Raw genomic sequence first — 19,732 nt, 5'->3', positions numbered from 1 at the left:
TCTGTTCTGCACACTTCCTCCCTTGTTTCCGGCTCCGAACCGTAGGCAGGTTTCGGGGTTCAAGCGGGGTCTGGTTGGGTTGAGACTAGGGCGGTCTCGGGGATTTCCTCTTCCGGGGTGGCGGTGGAGGCATTCGAGTTGGTTCCTCCAGCCGTGCCGTATGGGTCTGTTCAGTGGGCTCCCTTCCTTAATGTTTGTACGGCTGCCCCGGCTTTTCCTTGTCAAGCTAGGGCTTTGGGGGTGCGGCTCGGCCCCGGGTCATGCTGTCGAGGTTCCCGGGGTTAGGGAGGGGTTGCCTGAAGGGCCTCGGCCCCGTTTGCCCCTCCTGGGTCCTTGTACCTTTGGTGAGGGGCTGGCAGTTCCTCAGAGTGGGGTTGTTCCTTCCCTCTCTTGTGTTCCTGTTGTTTTCGGGTATACCCCTCCCTGAGTTCGGTTCCGTGTTCCTTCGGGTTCGTTGGTCCCGTCGTTCCTGAGGGTGTGTTTCACCCCCTATTCCTTATCCTTTTTGGTCTTATGTCGCGATGCTGTTCCCTTCGTATCGGGGTCCCTGAGTGTCCCTTGATCAGGGGGTATATTTTTGTCCATATGTACCTCTGTGTGTATGTGCTTGCTTATCGTGGTTCTCATTGGTTCGCGCGTCTCTTCGTACCTTCCAATATTATTGGAACATCTGTTGATTTCTGAAGTGGTTTTCCTTCTGGTTTTTTGTCGGCCTCGTTGGTTACCTTCCGTCCTCTGTTTTCTTTCGCTTCGTTTTCGCGTCGTCTCTACTTCCAGTTTCGGCGTTCTTCGTCTTCGTTATGCACGCCTTTCTGGTGTTTGTACGATGTGTGTTTACGATGTGTTTGTACGATATGTGTGTCCGCCTGATGTGCAAGCCACGCCACCCGTCCACTGGGTGGTACGTTTTGTACCTCGCGCGCTGGGGCCGGGGTATGCGTTTTGTTTGTAGGCGGTATGCTCGTGTGTTCGCGTTGTTTCTCGCGGTTTTCTATGGCTTCCTGCTCGTTTTCTCCCTCCAGTCGTAGCCCTCTGGATGCCGAGGGTTTCTGGATTTTATATATTTGGCATCCTTTCGTTCTTCCTCTGCTTCTGGGTGTGGGATGGCTCGGCGTGGCGCCTTCTCCTCCCCCTCTGTACTACTCCTCGTCTTCTGTGGGGCGCGCACCTCTATACGTATTTCTCCTTAGACTTCCGATTTTTATTCAGGTAACGGTACATACAATGCCTACTGCCTCGAGTATGCATGGCGTTTGAGCGCACCACTAGCGATGCTCCTGGTATGTTACTTGGCTCGCCTGTGTTGTGGTATGGTTGTGTGTCTGCTCTGTAGGTGAGATTGTCATGTCTGGCACCCCTGTCGGCCAGGTGCTTTTTCTCGCCTTTTGGTGGGGTGCTTGCGGGGGTCGAGCTCTGGCTCTTGGGCCCCGCATCTCCTGTCGGTCGACGGTTGTGCAGTTTCCTGAGCCTCCTGGGCTCTGTCTTCTCTGCGTTTGCTCCTGTGGGTGGAGTCTGCCTCCACCACGTAGCTTCCTAGTGCTTTCCACTTCCTTTTCCCTCTGACATTGATCAGGTTCTTTTTCGTGTCTGTGGCTCCTTTGGGTACTCATCTTCCTCCTGTGTCCACTTGTGCATACGGACATACGGACATAAGAACAGAGGAACTGCAGAGGGCTTATTGGCCCATACAAGGCAGCTCCTATTTCTTACCACCCATTCCCACTCATATATGTGCCCAACCCACGCTTGCACCATTTGTGAGACCACCACCACGTTACGCGGTATTTGGTTCCACAAATCAACGAACCTGTTACCGTACCAGTATTTCCTCAAGTCTTTCCTAAATCTACACTTATCCATTTTATACCCATTGTTTCGTGTCCAAAATGTGCCACAAGGGTGGCATGTGCTACTGTACCAGTTATATTGTTACGTAAAGAATGGTGACAATAAACAAACACTAAGAGACTAAATATATTTGGTCGAGTATACAGAAGTATGCGGGTGATACTTTGGTGAGCAATGGTGTGTGTTGAGCGCACTGAGAGTCGGTACAGTATCTTGCAAGTGTCTGTTCTAGACCACACTTGAAAGTAGACTAGTTATTATTCGGTACTCTGCTGCTTATATGCTCGGGCAACACCTCACCGTTCTCCAAAGGTTGGCAGGAATATTGACTGGACGTAGGACAAGGTTTGAGTTCCATAATTAGTACTGTGAAAAGCTTTGCTTCTCTCATTAGGCTAATACATTTGGAGCGAGTATATTATTGGGATAATCTACTCGCTACACCTCCCTTGGTCACTGCTCCATCCTTGTTTACTCTTCCCTGCTTGGCAGGGTTGCGTCGATAGCTACTAACAGGGGTGTTTGGTGTGTTGTGTTTGGTCACCTTGCATGTGTCTTCAGTGACTCCTTTGTCCATGTCTCTTGTTCTTTGTTGTCCTGTGGGGCTCTGCCTCGCATTTCGGTGCTTTTGGTTTCGTTGTCGGCACCTGGGTCTTTTCCCTATCTGGACACTCATTCCTTGCCTATCTTCGGTGCCTGGCTGCACCCTTCTATCCATGAGATCCCTCGGGTTTGTACGCGCTCCTCTACACATTTTGTGGTTGGTCGTGTGCATTACTTCCCGGCTGCTCCTTGGTCCGTATTCGGGGTTTTCCTTACCTATTTCCGTTTTTCCTCCTATGCTACACTTGTTTGTGTATCTGGGTCGGTGCTTCTTGACTATCCTGATGTTGGGTGATCGGGTAGGCCTCTGTCCATGTTCAGTTCCCTGCTTTTGGACTTCTCCGGTGTTCCATTTTGGTACTGAGTTCCTACGATTTTCTTTGTGACTTACTGGAGGCTTCGGTGTTGCGCTGTCTGTGGAGGATTGTGGACTTTTGGTTCGCTGCTCCTGCCTTACTGGTTCCTTTTCTTGGAACCGGTAGCTGGGTTCCGGTTCTGGCTCCTGTTTTTCTTTGTTCCTTTTCCGGAACGGGGGTGTTTGCTTTCCTGCGGTTCACGTCCTGCGTAGTTCTCCTCTTGGATGCCTCAGGGATGCGTGTGTCATTCTTCCCTGCTGGAGCTGGTTATGTTGCTCCTTTGGGTTGAGGGGTCGCTGTTTTTCGATTCGCGTTTTGCGCTTTAGTTCGTGGTGCTAGTTACTAGTTGTTTGTTTCGGCACTGGTAGGTTCGTTATTGGTCTCCCACCTGCGTGTTTCAACTCGGGGGCGGTGTGTGGTTTTCCTGGTAGTCCTTCTGGTTTTTGTATCACTGCGAAGGTTACTTCGGTCTCTGATAGGGTTGGCTTGTCTTCCCTTCAGGGTTGTTCCGGGTCCGTCGTCTGGGACCGTGTCCTGTCACCTCGTATTACGTGGTGCTGGCGGAGCCACTCCTGCTTGTGTTCGGTGTTGCGGTTCCTTCTGCTCCGTTCTGCTTGCTGTCCTGGGCGTTGTTTCCCTTCCGGCCTGCTCTTGAGTTCTGGTGCCATCCTGGTCGTTGGTCTGGGTGGTTTATTTTCTTTTCGTTTTGGTCTTTATTTTGTCTGTGGTCTTGGTTTTTAGGTTAGGGCACGTTGCGTCCGCCTCCTGGTTCCTTTCCTGTTTTCCTTATCTGTAGTGAGGTAGCTCCGGGGAGCCGACAGGGCTCTCCCCAGAAAACCAGCGTTGAATGTAATGAAACGCCATTTTTCTGGGCGAGTCCCGGAGGCTCCCCGGCATCCCTCCCTTCCTCTGGTCGGCGGCGTTTTTAGAGTATTTTGACATCCAGCCTAAGAACTGCCAGTTGGATCGCCGGCGTGGAGGGTCTGGGGCTCCCCCTTCCCTCTTCCGGGGAGGGGGGGGGGGGGGGTTGCACAGATGGCGCGGTGACATGATGACGTCATGCTAGTTTGATAATTTTGTTTGGGGAGTTCTGTCTACTCGTTCGGCTTTTGGTAGCAATATTTTCACCAGAATAGGGGGTTTGTTTTGGGGCGCCTACCTTTCTGGGTGCCTATCCCAGTCGATGGCAGACATAGAATGCTCCCAACCACAAGGAGGTTTCTATAGGCCATTGCTCCTCGTGCCTCTCTGAGGGGGCCAGGTTCTGGCTCGTGGTGCCATTAGGCAAGAATTCCTAGCACCTTGACTGATGCCAGAAAGTTATACATATCGATTCAGCCTGGATAGCTCTGTGGAGCCTCCGGGACTCGCCCAGAAAATGGCATTTCATTACATTCAACTCTGGTTTTTTCGATTCTGTCTGTTTGGCAGGTATTCATACATATTTCTAGCGGGAGCCTCTACGGCTCCCCGGAGCTATCCATGGCTGATATGGATACCCTAACTATTTTGCATCAGTCGATGTGGGTGGAGTTCTAGGCCTACCGGGGACCACGAGCCAGAACCTGGCCCCCTCAGAGAGGCACAGGGAGCAATGGCCCATAGAAATGCGCATGTGATTTGGAGCATTCTATATCTGCCATCGACCGGGACAGGCACCCAGAAAGGTAAGCGCCACAAAACAAACCCCTATTCTGGTTAAACAACAAAAATCGACAAACGAGTGGACAGAATCCCCCAGGAAAACGAACTAACAAGCATGACGTCACGCGAGCCGCGCCGCATGTCTGCGCAGCTCCCCCCTCCCCGGGAAGGGGGAGCCCCAGACCCCCGCGCCGGCGATCCCTGCCCCAGTTCCTCGGCTGATGGGATCATGCACGGTCGTGTGGCTCCAGCTCCAGTCTTGTCTCAGTGCTGTAACTTGTTTGCAGTGCTGCTCTTATGGTGGTCGTGTGAGCTGGGAGTAGTATTCTCAGGTACTCGGGCTGCATGTGCTTAGGGTCACCTTCCCTGAGTGCCCTGTAAGTACCGCCCTTGGGGCTTGGGGTTGCCTTCCACAAGTCACCTTGGGTCTACCTCTGTTGGCTTTTCGCTGCTTAGCGTTTGGCCGCCCCGAGGGTTTGGGGGTTTCACTCCCTTGTTTACCTTGGGGTAAGTGGTAGTTATCGCACTGGTGGGGCGCAGGGTACTGCGTAGCTAGTTTTCACCTATGACAGCAGCCGGCTCTGTTCCCTCTGGGTACGTTGTCCACTTGTGTGGCTTTTTCTTTTATAATTGTTTTTGCCTGGTAGGGGGGTCTTCCTTGTGTTCCCCCTCCCCTTATATTAGGTTCGTTTGTGTGGTGGCACCCCCTGCTTTGCCCTCGCGAGTGGACACGTCCCGTGGGTTCAGCTTTAGCAGTTTGCTTGGTAGTTTGGGGCGCCGGTTAGCACTGCCCTGCCTGGGATAACCCTTTGCAGACCCAGTCTAGGGGCCCTGGGAAACCCCCCGGGGGCTCTCGGGTCCGATAGTGGAGACCCTTGCGTCCCCTCTCGCTTTGTGCGAGTTGAGGGTTGCTCTGTCCCTTTCTCAGGTTGACTCGCCTTGTTTTTGCCTCCGTCATGCTGCCTTTTGGGTCGGTGACACATTCGACCCTTGAGTCCTGCGAGCTTTGTTGCTTGTTCGTGACTCCATTCACCCAGTCTGCTGATGAATTCCAATGGGTGCAGGCAGCTCGCGCGTTGCAGGGTAGGATGTTGCAACGCGCTCTGGTTTGTCGCTTCCCCGGACGCCCCGATGCTGCCCCGCTTGGGTGGCTTTGGTCGCTTCGGCCTTGGTTCCTTCCATGCCCCCCTTGTTTTTCCCCCTCCTGCTTCCGGCCCCTACGCGTCTGCAGGCTCCGGGGTCGGGGCGGAGTTAGAGGTTCTGAGACTTGGGCAGTTTCGGGGGTTGCCCCGTCCGGGGTGGCTGCGGAGGCATTTGAGTCTGTTCCTCCGGCCGATGCTCCGGGGTTTTCTCCAGTGGGCCCCCTTCTCTTTCAGCTCTCTCGGCTACCCCGGCTTTTTCTTGTAAGGCCGGGGCTTTGGAGGTCGACTCGGCCCCGGGGCCTGGTGCCGAGGCTCCTGGGGTTGGGGAGGAGCGGCCTTGGGGGCCTTGGGCTCCATTGCGCCCCGCCTGGATTTCCGTCCTTCTGAGCGGGGATTACTGTTACGAGGAGTGGGGTTTTCTTTCCCCCCTCTGCGTACGATTTGGGCTTGGGTTCTGCTCCTACGTTACAAATGAGGTGGTAGAGGTACTGGGATTAAAAATAGAGAAAATAAATTTAGTGATTATACTAATATACAAACCGCCAGATGCAACGGCTGAGGAATTCACAGAACAGATAAGCAAAATAGAGAATAGCCTTGATAATTTGGAGAACCCGATACCTGATATTATCTTCCTAGGTGACTTCAACTTGCCTAGTCTCAGGTGGAAAATAGCAAACAATAATATTATACCAGGAAATCTATCAGGACCTAACCAACCACAGATTAGAGAACTACTTAGATTCTGTGACAAATCTTAGATTCTGTGACAAACGACCATCAATACTCAGAATAGACCTAAAACGTTGATAAAGCGAGAGGGGCTATTCAGTAAATTCAATTTTAATAATAAAAGTATAGACTGGGAGATAATAAACAGGGAACTTACAAACATTCCATGGGGAACTGTTCTAAATAATACAAGTCCTACAGAAGGGATAGAAAAACTGACTTCAGAAACGTATCAAGTCTGTCTGAAACATGTTCCTTTGAGGAAAGCTAGAATGAGATCTAACGTAGAAAGAGAACGCAGACGACACTATAAACGCAGGAAAAAAATAACGGAACTGCTTATGCAGACACGAATTTCCCGTCAAAGGAGGAATAATTTAAATAGGGAGATTGAAGAAATCGAGCGGAAATTGAAACACTCATATGAAACTGAAGAAAGGCAGTTAGAACAGAAAGCAATTCAGGAAATAAAGAAAAATCCAAAATATTTCTTCTCATATGCGAAATCAAAAGCAAAAACCACTGCCAGTATTGGACCTATTCGTACAAGTGAAGGTTCATACACGGAGGATGACAAAGAAATTAGTGAAATCCTAAAAAAGCAGTATGAGGACATGTTTAGCACTCCAATAAACAACATGAAGGTGGAAGATCCAGACAATTTCTTTATGCGGGATATTCAAACCCCAGTAAATATAACTGATATAAACACGAGCACACTAAATTTTGAAAAAGACATTGAAAACATGCCCATGCACTCGGCCCCAGGTCCAGACTCATGGAATTCAATATTTATAAAGAAATGCAAAGTGCCGGTAGCACAGGCACTCACTATAGTGTGGAGGAAGAGCTTGGACACGGGAGATACCAGATGCACTTAAAGTAGCAGACATAGCCCCTTTACACAAGGGAGGGAGCAAAGCATTGGCAAAAAATTATAGACCAGTTGCACTAACATCGCACATCATAAAAGTATTTGAGAGAGTGATTAGGAGTCAGGTCACCAATTTTATGGAGACCAATGACCTTCACAACCCAGGCCAACATGGATTTCGAGCGGGAAGATCGTGCCTCTCACAGCTACTTGAGCACTACGACAAAGTCACTGAGGCATTAGAAGAGAAACGGAATGCTGATGTGATATACACAGACTTCGCAAAGGCTTTCGATAACTGTGACCATGGTGTGATAGCACACAAAATGAAGTCAATGGGAATAACCGGTAAAGTAGGACGCTGGATACTCAGTTTTCTGTCAAACAGGACTCAGCGAGTAACTGTCAACCATATAAAATCTAGTCCAAGTGCAGTGAAAAGCTCTGTACCTCAGGGTACAGTCCTTGCACCGCTGCTTTTCCTTATTCTCATATCAGATTTAGACAAAAATACAAGTCACAGCTTCGTATCATCCTTTGCAGATGACACAAAAATCAGTATGAAAATTACCTCGGCTGAGGATATTGAAAAACTTCAAGCTGATATTAATAAAGTTTTCGACTGGGCATCAGAAAATAACATGATGTTTAACAGTGATAAATTCCAGGTACTCAGGTACGGTAAAAATGAGGACCTTAAACATAATACAAGAGTACAAAACACAATCAAATGTACCCATAGTAGGAAAACAGCATGTAAAGGATTTGGGAATAATAATGTCTGACGACCTAACGTTTAAGGAGCATAACCAAGCAAATATTGCGACAGCCAGAAAAATAATAGGATGGATTACGAGAACTTTCAAATCCAGGGATCCCATCACAATGGTTGTACTCTTCAAGTCACTTGTGTTGTCCCGTCTTGAGTACTGCTCAGTACTCACTTCCCCCTTCAGAGCAGGCGAGATTGCTGAAATAGAGGGAATACAGAGAACATATACGGCACGCATAGACGCAATAAAGCACCTAAATTATTGGGATCGTCTCAAAGCCCTCCAAATGTACTCACTAGAAAGAAGACGAGAGAGATATCAAATATACACCTGGAAGATACTGGAGGGCCAAGTACCAAATCTACACAGTAAAATAACAATGTACTGGAGTGAACGATATGGAAGAAAATGTAGAATAGAACCAGTGAAGAGCAGAGGTGCCATAGGCAAAATCAGAGAACACTGTATAAACATCAGAGGTCCGCGGTTGTTCAACGTCCTCCCAGCAAGCATAAGAAATATTGTCGGAACAACCGTGGACATTTTCAAGAGGAAACTAGATTTATTCCTCCAAGGAGTGCCGGACCAACCGGGCTGTGGTGGGTATGTGGGCCTGCGGGCCGCTCCAAGCAACAGCCTGGTGGACCAAACTCTCACAAGTCAAGCCTGGCCTCGGGCCGGGCTTGGGGAGTAGAAGAACTCCCAGAACCCCATCAACCAGGTATCAACCAGGTATCCTCCCCGGGTTCGGTTCCGTGTCCCTGTGGTTTCTACGGTTCCGTCTTCAGGAGGTTTTCGGCTAACCGCATCTCTTCGCCTGCGGTGCGGTTGGCCTTTGCGGCTTCCTCGTGCGTGTCCCGGAGTTTTCCTCCATACTGGTTCCTTCTGTTCTGGACAGGTTGGGCTCCTTGTAGTCGTTTGGGCTCCTTGTAGCCGTTTGGGCTCCTTGTAGTCATTTGGGCTCCTTGTAGCAGTTTGGGCTCATTGTCGCCGTTTGGGCTCCTTGTCGCCGTTTGGGCTCCTTTGTAGCCGTTTGGGCTCCTTTGTGGCCGTTTGGGCTCCTTTGTGGCCGGTTGGGCTCCTTGTAGCCGGTTGCGCTACTTCTCGCCTTGTTGGGCTACTTCTCGCTTTATTGGGCTACTTCTCGCCTTGTTGGGCTACTTCTCGCCTTGTTGGGCTACTTCGCGCCCGGTTGGGCTACTTCGCGCCTGGTTGGGCTACTTCTCACCTTGTTGGGCTACTTTGCGCCTGGTTGGGCTACTTCTCGCCTGGTTGGGCTACTTCTCGCCTGGTTGGGCTACTTCTCGCCTGGTTGGGCTACTTCTCGCCTGGTTGGGCTACTTTTCGCCTGGTTGGGCTACTTTCTTTTGCGTCCTGCGCATGCGCCATGGGAGTTTGTTTTGGTTCCGGGCGGAGTGCACACGTGTTCTGCTCCAATTCTCGGGGGGCTTCGCCTCTCGCTCTTTTCTTAATCCAATGCCCCGTTGCTTTGGGGGTGTTCTGGGGTGCCGCTGTGGGGAAATCATGAGGTTTTTCCCTTCGTTCTAAGGTGGGGAGCCTCCTTCGCTGCTCCCCTCCTCTCCAGCATGGGTGCACTGGCCGCCTCCGGCGGATACGGACTCGAACGCTTGCTTCATGGCCTTTCAGGGCCTATGTTCTGCAGGTGAGTTGGTGCGGTTTTTGCGTCTCCTTCGTCCTGACGCTGTTTTTGTTTTTGGGAGTAGGAATGGGTGTACATACGTACTTGAGAACGTGGACCGTATCACCCGAGGTGCCTACTGCTGGGCTATTAGCCCATACTGGGCAGCTCTTGTTCTCTCCACCTGATTCCTTCCTCGGTTCACGGGTGTCTGCAGGTGGCCTCTTGTCCCTTCAGAGGCGGGTCCTGCCTGTACTCCTCCTGCCACTCTCCTATGCTTGTCTAACCTTGCTTGAGTTCGGGGCCCCACCTCCACCTTGTTCCGCAGTGCAACGGTGGGGGTGCCTGTTTGGTAGTAAGTTTTCCTGTGTCGGAGGTTTTGTGTTCGCCTCCTTGTGCTTGCAGGTTGGGTTCTGGCTCTTTGTTTCCGCCTCTCCCCTGTCGTTTGCCTGTCAGGCGGATTCTGTACTTCTTGGGCACTCTCATCTCTGCTCTTAGGGCTGTGTATGGGGTCAGCCCATGTTGGGCTGCCTAATGTGTTCCTTTGATTGCCTGTTACACTGCACACGTTTCTTCTCCCGTCCCTGTGGCTCAGTTGGGTGCTCGGTTTCCGCCTGTGTCCCCTTGTGTGCCACTCGTGTACGATTTATGTATCTTCTCTGTCGCTTCCTCGGAGAGTGTGGTGACGTTTTGCTGCGGTTTTGGTTCTGCAGCTGAGTGTCGGGGTTGGTTGTGGCGTTATGTTCGGCCCTTCCGTGCTCCCTCTGGGGCTCTCCTTCCTTGCCGGTCTGGCTGTGCCGGGCCTGGTTTTTCCATGTTCCTTGGTTTCACTGTCTTGTCCTCGCCTCATTGTGCTGGCTGGGGATGAGCTTGGGGTCTTCGTCTCGCCCCTCGCCTATCCTCCGGTTTCAGTTCAAGTTCCAGAGCCTAGTGGGTTCCCTTCCTTCGTGTTTTTCACGGCTGCCCCGGGGTTTTTCTTGACGCTCGGGCTTTGAGGGGACAGCTCGGCCCCGGGGCCTGCAGGGTTGGTTCCCGGGGCTGGGGTGGGGCTCACGTGAGGGACCTCAGGCCCCGTTGGTCCCCGCCGGGGTGTTTCTAACCATCTGGGGGGGACTTGCAGTTTTGTGGTGTGGGGTTTTCCGTTCCCCCTCTCCGCATGTGCTTTGTGGGCATCGGCCCCTCCTTGGGCTTGGTTTCCTTGTCCGTTGTACCCGTTGTTTCCGTCCAGTCGGTGGGTGCTTTTCTACGATCTTCGCCCCTTTTTCCGGGATGGGCCTTCTTCCGTCATGTCCTCATCTTGGTGTTCTGCATGACTTTTGGTCTCGGGTACGACGGGGTTTTGGGGCCTTCGTCCTTTGTGTTTGCTTCTTTTTGTTCTCGAAGGTTCGGGACTGTTTTGCTCCTTCCCGTTTTCTGATGCGTCTGTCGTCATTCGGTTGAGCTTCCCTCCGGTCCTTTCTAGGGCTTGTGGGTCCTCTTCCCAGCAGCTTCTGGGTGTTGGCCCTTTTGGTTCTTTTGTGAATATCTCTTCTCTTCACACACTCTCGGCGCTACTAGTTTTCCTGGGAGCGATTTTGCTCCTCCTAATGAGTCTTTTCGCTCCTGCCCTTCTTCGGGATGTTGGTGCGGGGCGGCTCCTTATGCGAGTTCCTTCCCTGTCAGCTGCACTTGTGGAGGTGGTCTTGCACACTTGTCGCATTTTCATTTTGGTCCTGCGTTTTCTTTTCCCTCCTGGGGCTGTCATAGGATTGGCTTGCGGAGGATGTAGAGGCACTTGGGGCCGTTCCTGGGTCTGGCACCTTGGTTTCTGCTGCTAGTTTTCGGTGTCGATATTCCTTCTGCGCCGTTTCGCAGGTTGTATCGTGCGTTGTTACACCTCCGGCCTGCTTATGCACTGCCTGTGTCGTCCTGGTCTTTGGACAGGGTGCTCTCCTGTTTTTCTTCTCCTTGGTGGTTGTGGCTCCTTGGGGTCAGGTTTGCTTTGCCTCGGTTTTCTTTTTGTATTGGCATTCGCCTCTGGGGGTCGTGTGGCAGAGCTTCTTGCTCTTCTCAGGCGCAGTGGTTTTTGGCTCCTATGGTCGTGATCATAGGTTTTCTTCGTCTGCGGCCGTTCTCCCTTTTTTTCTGGCGAATGATATACCTTGGGTTGTTGTCTCGACTTGCATTGTGGAGTGATTCTCCGACCGCCTTCCGGGTATGTCCCTTTGTTTTTTAGGTAGTCTTTGGTGAGGTAGCTCCGGGGAGCCGTAGGGGCTCCCCCCAGAAAACCAGCATTGAATGTAATGAAACGCCATTTTTCCACACCACCCACACCACCCACACCATCCCCCACACCACCCACACCACCCACACCATCCTCCACACCACCCACACCATCCTCCACACCACCCACACCATCCCCCACACCACCCACTCCATCCCCCACACCACCCACACCATCACCCACACCACCCACACCATCCCCCCACTCAACCTACACCATCCCCCACACCACTCACACCATCCCCCCCACACCATCCCCCCACTCCACCCACACCATCCCCCACACCACCCACACCATCCCCCACACCATCCATATGAATGAGAGGTTTGGCAGACATGCATGGTCAGCACCCTTCTCTCTCCACTTCCACCTCCCCTGACAATTCAATTTCCCCTTACAACACTTTCCACCACTGACCCCACCTGCCTCTTTCCACCACCTGCCTCCCCCTGACACCGCCTGCCTCCCCCTGACACCGCCTGCCTCCCCCTGACACCGCCTGCCTCCCCCCGACACCGCCTGCCTCCCCCCGACACCGCCTGCCTCCCCCCGACACCGCCTGCCTCCCCCCGACACCGCCTGCCTCCCCCCGACACCACCACAAATGATGCCAGCCACCTCACCAAGGCTTAACGTTCACACGACCTGTGCTTGTTTTATTGGCCTCCTCAAAATTTATTCTAAATAGATATTAGTACAGTACGTAGGCTGTTAGAGGAGGGAGGGAGGGATCCAGGAAACAAACCCCCCCCCCCCTCCTACCCACCCCCCCAATGGCTCAGAGAGCGACCGGCCGGCCACACAATGCTAGCTGTTATTTACACCCCAATTGTATTAAAAATTCTGTGAAAAGGAAATGTGTTCAAACTGTTTAAAATATGTACTGTATATATCACAATTTTCACCATTATTAATGCTCCAATATGACATTTTTGTAATAAAAAGGCTATTTTCAGTGTAGATAATGCGATAATTATCATTAAATTGACTCTTGGCATCTGACGACGAGAGGAGAGTGAGGTAGTGGCTGGTCTCTGTGGTCAGGTGGAGGGGGGGGGGGGGAGCATGGAGGCGCCAGTCACGTGTTGCCTCCCCTGACACCACTTGCCTCCTGACAACAACTCTCACCAATGCCCCCCTGACACCTTTTTATCACCATTTTTATCACCATTTCTCCCTAGAAACAATGGGTAAGGATAATAAATAAATATAAATATATAAATAAATATGTTTATTCAGGTAAGGTACATACATACAAGTGATGTTACATTAATGGATTGATATATAGATAGAGCTAGTATATACAATGCCTAAAGCCACTATTACGCAATGCGTTTCGGGCAAGAAAAACATTAATATCTAGAACTTAATACTAATTGAGCATAAAGAATAAAAAGTGTTGAGAACAAATACAAATAAAGATAAAAAAAAGGGGGAACATGACTGAAAAAGCAGCACAAATACAATAGGTTGACAGTGTTGATTAAACAAAAAAAAAATTAGACATGGGTTGACAATAGAGGAGTGAGGTAGGTTACAGGGAATTTATTAGGTAGTGCTTAATTTTTATCTTAAACTGGTTGAGAGAGGTACAGTCTTTAACATGGTTGGGAAGGTCATTCCACATTCTGGGTCCCTTGATTTGTAGAGCATTTCTAGTTTGATTAAGTCGTACTTTTGGAATATCAAAACTGTATTTATTTCTGGTGTGGTGCTCATGGGTTCTGTTACAACCTTCTATGAAGCTTTTGAGGTCAGGATTGGCATTACAGTTCAGCGTTTTATATATGTATAATACACAAGAGAGAATGTGCAGTGACTTAATATCTAACATATTCAGAGATTTGAGTAAGGGTACCGAGTGATGTCTGGGGCCAGAGTTGGATATTGTCCTAATAGCAGCTTTGTGTTGAGTAATTAGAGGACGTAAATGATTTTGGGTAGTAGAACCCCAAGCACCAATACCATAGTTGAGGTATGGATAGATGAGGGAGTAATAGAGAGTAACCAGGGCAGGGCGGGGTACATAATATCTGATCTTAGAAAGGATGCCAACAGTTTTTTAACTTTTTTTTTTATATATTTAGAATGTGACCCTGGAAATTCAGCTTGTGGTCGATGAGAACGCCAAGGAATTTGCCATCTAATTTGTTACAAATTTGGGTATTGTTTATTTTGAGATTTATCTGATTAGAGGATTTATTGCCAAACAGAATATAAAACGTTTTGTCAATGTTAAGGGTGAGTTTGTTGGCGGTTAGCCAAAGATGGACTTTCTCTAGCTCAGTATTTACTGTGGCATTTAGAGCAAGGGGGTCAGGACTGGAGTAAATGAAGGTTGTGTCGACAGCAAATAGAATTGGTTTGAGGTGTTGGGAGGCATTTGGAAGGTCATTAATGTAGATGAGAAAGAGGAGAGGGCCAAGTATGCTGCCCTGAGGAACACCAATGTTGATGGGTAGGGTGGGAGAAATTGTATTATTCACAGAAACATACTGGAGCCTGTCAGTAAGATAAGATTTGAGGTATTGCAGGGAGTGTCCTCTGACTCCATAATGATGTAATTTAAGAAGAAGGTTTTGATGGTTGACAGTGTCAAAAGCCTTACGCAGGTCCACAAATAACCCAACAGGAAACTCCTTTTTATCAAGAGCTGCGTGAATTAAGTTAATCATACTAATAAGTGCATCGTTAGTGCTTTTTTTGGGTCTGAAGCCATATTGACAAGAGCTAAGTATATTGTGTTTGGCTAGAAAAGAGTAAAGCTGCTTGTAGATTAGTTTTTCGAATATTTTTGACAAGTTAGGCAGGATTGATATAGGTCTGTAGTTGTTAACATCTGTGAGATCACCACATTTGTGGACAGGGGTTACTCTTGCTTTTTTTAGAATGTCAGGAAAGGTTTGGAGTTCAAGTGAATTGTTGAAGAGTGTTACGGCCCTCTCGGGACGCAACGGGGTTCTTACTCTGATGTAGTTAGAGGAAGATATATATCCGGCCCCAAGCCAGTAGAGGCTATCAAGGGATGCGATCCGTGACGCAAGTAACTTAAAGGGAGTAGGGAAAGAAAGGTAAGAACTTAATATAATATAATATAACCTTCACCATTTAAATATATAAAAGTAAAACGTACACAAGGGGGAGGGGTATTAACACTTTACAAAGGGGATCAACACTGTAGTCTTCTGCTGGAGACTATGGATCCTCGAAGCTAGGTGCTGAGTCCGCGGTGCTTTCTTCGTGGCCTCAAGACGTGTCCTCTGAGAACGCCGAGTCTACCCTGGCCACAGGTCAGCCACAACACAGGTCCACTGGGGGCACCGTCGTGGAGGCCGTCAACCACACGTCCAGCAGATCTGCTGGCAGGTACTGAGCCACCAAGGCTGGTACGGCCACTCCACGAACGATAAAAGGGGTACGCCCTAGACAGGAGTCTCGTGTGATATCACCAATCACCCTCCTGTCCTCAATACCCCAGTGGATTATCGTCTCCAACCGTCGGTCCCGGGTAAATCCTTCCACTGCCACTCCACTGGCAGGCTTAACACACCACAGTGTTCTTCCGGGGGGACGACGTCACGACAGCTGCAGCAAACTTCACTGTATGGAGACTGGCTGCCTCGGGTAGACTGACTCCACCTTCAACACAGTGGTCCCAGGTCGACTCTGTAAACAGACACGTCATCAATAACTGGGACACTAATACACCACACTCACAGGCTCAGATACAAACGCCCGACATATCCACTCCATAGATGGCGCTGGCGTCGGAGCACCACCTCACCAGAGGTCAGGAGCGGCGGTGTTGAGCGCTGAACCAGACTAGAAACTGGTCCTCGAGGCCAGTACACGCTGTCCTCACTAGGTGTCGTCGTTCGTTTGGAAGGGGTTTCGGGAGCTGACCCACAGATGGCGTGTTTGTCACTGCTCCAGGCTCGAACGCTGGATCCGGGTTCGTAACAAAGAGCAATGCAATAGCAGGGGCTAGAGATCTGGAGGCTTTTTTGTAAATTAAAGTTGGTATCTCCTCGAGGGCACTAGACTTGGTTTTAAGGGAAAGGATTATTTCATTGACATCAGTGGAACTAGTAGGCTTTAGGTACAGAGACTGTGGATAGTTACCTGTAAGATAGTCCTTAACATCAGTACAGGAAGATGGAATATCATTTGCAAGGGATGACCCAATGGAAGAGAAGAACCTATTGAACTCAATAGCAGAATCAGAGGCTGAAAGCTGACCAGCGTTATTGGAAAGGAGTGTTGGTTTGTTATTTAAAATCTTCTTTGATCCCAATATTTGTGAAATTGTGCTCCAAGTTTTTTTAATGTTGCTCTTTATTTGGGTAAATTTATCTTCATAGTATTTAGTTTTGGCTCGTCTAATTATTTTAGATAGCAATAACGAGTAATTCTTTGAGAATTCTTTGGAGACTGTTCCTAGCCTATACTTCTTCTCAAGGTCGTGTTTTTTGTTAATGGATTTAAGTATTCCCTTTGTAAGCCAAGGATTGTTAAGTCTTTTGCTTGCGACTTGTTTTGTAAGCATAGGACAGTGGGTGTTATAAAGGCTAAGAGTTGTTTGAAGAAAAGATTGCACTGCTAGGTTGATGTCCCCTATGTTACCTAACTCAGACTCCCAGTTGACATTATCAGCAGCAGTTATAAAATTGTTTATAGCAGTTTCATTGTGCAGCCTAAAGCTTAACTCTCTTGTCTCTAGAGGTGGTTTGCTAATGTTAGTTAAGAGAAATGTGGGGTAATGGTCTGTAGTGCTATCGGTGATTATACCTGAAGTAAGCGGAGAGGTTATGTTAGTCCAGATGTGATCTAGAGTCGTGGCAGTACTATCAGTGATTCTAGTTGGTCTAGTGATTAAGGGTATGAGGAAGCAGGAATTCATACAGTTGAGGAAGCTAACAGCAGTAGGGTGTTCAGGCTCGCAGAGGTTAATATTTAAGTCCCCTGCGATAATTAGATGGTTTTTGTTCAATCTGTTATCTAGTATTAGATTTCTAAGGTTCGAGTTGAATTCAGACACATCAGTGTTAGGAATTCTATAGACTGCACCCACAGACAGGACAGACTCGGCACCCTTGACTCTGAAACTGGCGAAGATATACTCCCCACAGCAGTCTCTAGTTCTAATTATTTTTAAGCATGTTAGTTCTTGGTGGTAGTAAAGAGCAGTACCACCACCTCTCTGCATTTGACGACAGTTGTGAATTGCCGAGTAGTTAGGCATGTTAAAGAGTTGAGTATTATCCTCTTATTATTATAAAGAGTTGAGTATTATCCTCTTATTATTATTATTATTATAAAACACTACATAACTGTTTACACTCTGGCGAATCATAGTTGATGACAGCCAGCTCTGACGCTCGGCCTCGGTGACCGCTTGGACGAACATTCCTCGCTTAATCGAACATTTGTATGTTCCACTGAACATTTGGTACCGAATTCAATTTGTTCGGCTCTTCCGGGAATTCGATAGAGCGGGGTTCGTTAGACTGAGGAAGCACTGTAATTACACTTAGGTAATTATACACGGCGGCTTCGTACCACCACCGGGCGAAGCGAGTGTTACTACAAGATGGTTGCAAACACTAACAAACGGCTTTCTCTCAATTCCCATGAATTTCTATGGGAAAACTGCCCCTGAACATCGGAAAGATATTCCCCGTTCACTCTACTGCTACAAAACACTAGCAGATCAGAACGTCTGATTAATCACTGGGAGGGGGAATCACGAGTCCATTACCCGCTCGTATGAACTTTACCCACTTCCCACGATTCTTTCCGATACACTCCCTGTCTGTCTCCTATGCAACCTATGACGAGTTCCCGGATTTTGTTTGTCCCATGGATCCACGTCGTAGTTGATGGAGGAATGGAGATGTACTAGTAGCTACCGCCACGACGCCCTTTACTCGGCTGGCTGACCAAGGATTTCGTCGAACACAGGCGGAAGCTGGAAGGAGAATGGCTCCCATCCGGCCAGGGGCAGGCAAGGTGCCGACTTCTCAATCCTCAAAGGAACCAATCAGAGGAAGGCATACAGCGGCCTATCTCCTCGGTCAATCACAGATGAGGTTGTATGGTCTGCAGGGAGGCTTCCAAGATGGCCGCTGGCGTTGCTATGGTAACAGAGTGGGCGACAGTTGGCAGGGTACCTCTTCACGGCCTCCCGCCACTCTCTGCTCGCTTCTGTCTCCCTCAACTCTTCACAATAAAAGCTACTCCTCGCACGCTCTCTTTCCACAAATGTGGTACAACCGCCATTGTAACATATTTGGAATGTTGATGACAGGCTCTCCAGTGTGCCCAAACATGGAATGTTTCAGGTACGGGTTGCCAATTCTAGTCAAAGTGCATGGCCGTGCACTTGCTGCAGTGCACAGCTAGCGTTACGGGCATGTACACCAGTGGAACATTTAGCTGGTGACAACTCATTCCCTCACAATAGGGAGGCGTTGATTTTATTTATTTGATCCAGTTATAGAGAACAATTTGTTATTGATTCTAATGCTGGACTGGAGGTTTTAAATAATTGATTTTTCTTTGAACGAGTTGCTAAATTAATGTTTGTATTGGTTAATTGATTAGTACAAGAACAGCAACACAATTAGTTGCATATTGTATTAAATAATAAGTGGGGTCGGTTTTTTTCCCGACAAGTACAGAACCCTGTGGGACTCTGCTTTTATTATCTTGCCATTCTGAGCATTCCCCTCACTGTAACTCGGTAGTAGTTGTTGTTTTTTAGATTCAGCTACTCAGAACGAGTTCAAAGTAGCATGGGCTGTGGTGAGCCCACTAGTAACTATCATTTTAGATTCGGGTCCTGGAACAATAGTTCCATGTAGCATGGGCCCGTCTGGGTAACTCGGTTTTTTGCTGCTTTGATACTTACCCACTGGAACAATCTTGCCTGTTTCTCCAACTTATGGGGTAATATGTCAAAGGCTTTCTGACAGTCCCAAGAAAATTCTTTATCTTGTCTAATTTGTCACCTGGTCACAGAATTCTATTAAACCTGTGAAGCATGAATTATCATCTGTGAATTCATGTTTCTTCCCTCTAAATGTGCTGCTGGTTTTTTTTTCATCATTGTCTTCATGAACTTTCATGGTTTATACACAAGTTAGGGACACCGGCCTGAAGCACAGGGACTTCTGCCTATAACCTTCTTGTATATTGGTAATAATATAGCTGATTTCCAAATGTTTCTGGTAGGTCTCCTGTTTCCAGTGATCCATTATACACCAAAGAGAGTGGTAGGCACAGTGCTTCTGCATCCTCTTTTAGTATCCACGGTGAGATTCTCAGGTCCAACAGCCTTTGAGAAGATCTTTTGCAACAAGATGGAGTTCGAAGCAGCATCATGGGTAACCCCAAACTCCTAGCAGATTTGGGCACATACCAGGTTAAATAATCTTTAGCATATCATAGTCTAAGGGTTAAGGTGCTCATCTGGCAGTTATTCAGGGCGCTGGTACGATCCCCGTCCTTATCCATATATGTTCTCGTAGATAGATCACGCTATTGTGATTTCCTTGTGTACAGTATTTGATTAGTGTGTTTGATGGAGAACACTGCTATCTGCACCAGTGTGTGTTTAATTACCTAAGTGTAATTACCTAAGTGTAGTTACAGGATGAGAGCTACGCTCGTGGTGTCCCTTCTTCCCAGCACTCTTTGTCATATAACGCTTTGAAACAACTGACGGTCTTGGCCTCCACCACCTTCTCACTTAACTTGTTCCAACTGTCTACCACTCTATTTGCGAAGGTAAATTTTCTTATATTTCTTCGGCATCTGTGTTTAGCTAGTTTAAATCTATGACCTCTTGTTCTTGAAG

The 19,732-nt window shown here is 48.7% G+C and overlaps 1 long non-coding RNA gene across 2 annotated transcripts in view; it reads left to right on the top strand.

Annotated features, from left to right (window-relative positions):
* LOC138365799 (uncharacterized) overlaps positions 1-19,732 on the top strand; it is a 29,428-nt gene that overhangs the window by 997 nt on the left and 8,699 nt on the right. The window contains exon 1 of one of the 2 annotated variants that reach the window (XR_011229007.1): positions 18,495-19,662. The exons of the other annotated variant lie outside the window; for it this stretch is intronic. This is a non-coding gene — a long non-coding RNA (uncharacterized lncRNA). Of the gene's footprint in view, positions 1-18,494; positions 19,663-19,732 lie in introns of those variants that run through there. 2 annotated transcript variants of the gene reach the window in all.

The sequence above is a fragment of the Procambarus clarkii genome, chromosome 18 (assembly GCF_040958095.1).
Source record: "Procambarus clarkii isolate CNS0578487 chromosome 18, FALCON_Pclarkii_2.0, whole genome shotgun sequence".
Lineage (NCBI taxonomy): Eukaryota > Metazoa > Arthropoda > Malacostraca > Decapoda > Cambaridae > Procambarus > Procambarus clarkii.
Note: the sequence above shows the minus strand (reverse complement) of the source record. Positions and strands in the feature narration are given on the sequence as shown.